The sequence below is a fragment of the Berghia stephanieae genome, chromosome 8 (genome assembly GCF_034508935.2).
Source record: "Berghia stephanieae isolate SIO BIC M18660-M18661 chromosome 8, UCSD_Bste_1.3, whole genome shotgun sequence".
In the NCBI taxonomy this organism is placed as follows: Eukaryota; Metazoa; Mollusca; class Gastropoda; order Nudibranchia; family Aeolidiidae; genus Berghia; species Berghia stephanieae.
Window position 1 is genome coordinate 68,469 of NC_088367.1, and position 2,500 is coordinate 70,968.

Sequence of the window (2,500 nt, forward strand, 5' to 3'; positions counted from 1 at the left end):
CGATATTACATTTTTTTCGGACAGAGACAACGCTGTTAACGGCCAGGTACTCATTTTATACCTGAGTACGGCGAGAGAAAGTGGGTAAAGAGCCTTTTCCAAGGGCTCAACTATGCGCCGAGTGAGGTTCGAACCCAGGACTTTCCGGTCCGAAAGCGAGTGTCATACCACTAGACAACATAGCCGCATAATACATAATAACTAACTCTCTATATCTTCATTACATTTTCACTACATCACAAAGGCACCCTTGGTTTTCTTTTCAGTCTACAATGGAAACCAGATATAATGGGGAGGCGTGGCTAAGCTCCCCCTCCCCCTCCCCGAAACGCAACCAAAACATATCAAACAAAGCAACAACAAAAAAAAAACCTTATAAAACGAACAAATAACAAATAGGCTAGGCTATTAAAGGATAAAGCAACGCGTGCAATGATGGAGAGTCACGCACTCCAAATTAGTGAACATGGGAGACTACTAGACTTTTTCATAACTCATTTAACTTTGAGTTGAAAGGTTGTTTCCCTTTAAAATAGGTAGGATAAACTTTGCTTAACTCTCTCCTTACCAGCCATTTTCCCCCAAAATTTCACACCCAACTGACATAAAAATAGATTTTGTTATCACTCAAACACAATAGAAGTAAAGTTATTGCGATAAATAATTTCTTTAGCAAAACATACTCTACTCTACAACACACTGTTTATTTTCTTTAAATTTTATGATGTACAAGAGAAATTTGAATAAGAATAATGTTGGTTGTATCGTAACCAATGTGACGATTTTCCTATAGTTGGTAAGGAGAGGGTTAAAATGAACTTTATTTTTATTGACCCATGGAGATCATCTTAAGCAGAATGTTCTGTTCTTGTTGATACCTGATGTTCTGTAGACGATATACAGGTGGGGTGACGTTCTCGTCCAAGAGGTACCATTCTTTCAGTTGGTCTAGGGCTGGTAGACGCTCTTCCGCTTCCTTCACTTGCTGTGTGTGGGTGTGTGTGTGTGTGTGTGTGTGGGAGGGAGGGGGGAGGGTGAATGAGTCGAGAATCTTTAAATATTTATGTCGGGAGATGATGATGAGGATGATGATGATGATGATGATGATGATGATGATGATGATGATGGTAATGATGATGATGATGATGATGATGATGATGATGATGAAAACGAGGAGAGAGGAGGAGGAGGAGAGGAGGAGGAGGAGGAGGAGGATGAGACGACGAGGAAGACGACGACGACGACGACGAGAGAGATGATGGAGATGATGAGGATGATGATGATGATGATGATGATGATGATGATGATGATGATGATGATGATGATGATGATGATGATGACAACGAAGACCCTCAACTCACCCGCATGGCCTGTTGTTCCTTCCTCATAGCCAGTGACTGCCTCTGTCTATTGGTGCCTTCCTTGGCTGGGCCGCTAGAGTCTGTTCCACTCCCATCCGCCTCCTCTCTGTCCTCCTCCACGATACCCTTGACCTCTGCCTGTTGTCTGGCACTGTCTGGATTACCATCCGTGGCTGAGTAGAGTGAGACAAATAAGTTATGATTGAAAGCCATCATCATCATCAATGTCAACATCGTCATCATCATCATCATCGTCATCATCATCATCATCATCATCATCATCATCATCATCATCATCATCATCATCATCATCATCATCATCATCATCATCATCATAAATCATCAATCATCTTCATCATCATTATCATCATAATCATCATCATCATTATCCTCATCATCATCATCATCATCATCATCATCATCATCATCAACATCATCATCACAATCTCTATCACCACCCCAACCACTGATATTTACATGAATTAATCACCAAACCAATATTAGAGAAGGAACAAAATTCTTCTAAAAAGCCATTTTATCAATAAATTCTCACTAAATTATATCAATCAGACTATAAACGTTTAGGATTACAAATATCTAGTTCTGTGTGTTGGACCGTTATATCCTGCTGGCGGATGTTGAGAGTATTTTATCCAAATGCATAGCATCAATACCTATTGACTCCGTATCGTCCATGGCGACCTTTGACTGCTCCCTCTCGGCTTTCATCGACTCAATATTCGTCATCTGCCTTTGGATGTCCATCATCTGTCTATCTCTATCAGACGACGCCATCTTGCAAATGGCGACCATCTCGTCTTTCGGCACTTCCGGTGGTAACATGTACGGCCCATATCTCTGACCAAGAAGTATCTGGATTGGGATTTTTCAAATATTATATTTTATTAAATAACAAATTGAATAGGACAGTTTCGTGTGTAACTCAACACAACAATCCTGGGTGGGGATCTGACCTCCCATAGTGGGCATGGAGGTACTTGATGTGTCTACTATCACCCTGTGTCTGTTTTCCAATTGTTTCTGTCTTGTCTTGGAATGAGATACTTGGTTATGTCCTGACCTGCCGAGTCCTTGGCTGAGGAAACAGTCAAATGTATAGTTATAGTTTTGGGAGATGA

General features: G+C 40.9%; 1 pseudogene across 1 annotated transcript in view; it reads right to left on the reverse strand.

Annotated features, from left to right (window-relative positions):
• LOC144977931 (uncharacterized) overlaps window positions 1-2,500 on the reverse strand; it is a 53,586-nt pseudogene that overhangs the window by 19,563 nt on the left and 31,523 nt on the right. The window contains exons 12-14 of the transcript XR_013646437.1: window positions 2,036-2,234; window positions 1,362-1,534; window positions 879-985 (exon numbers count right to left, since the gene is read on the reverse strand). The product of XR_013646437.1 is annotated as an uncharacterized LOC144977931 (transcript). The remainder of the gene's footprint in view (window positions 1-878; window positions 986-1,361; window positions 1,535-2,035; window positions 2,235-2,500) is intronic.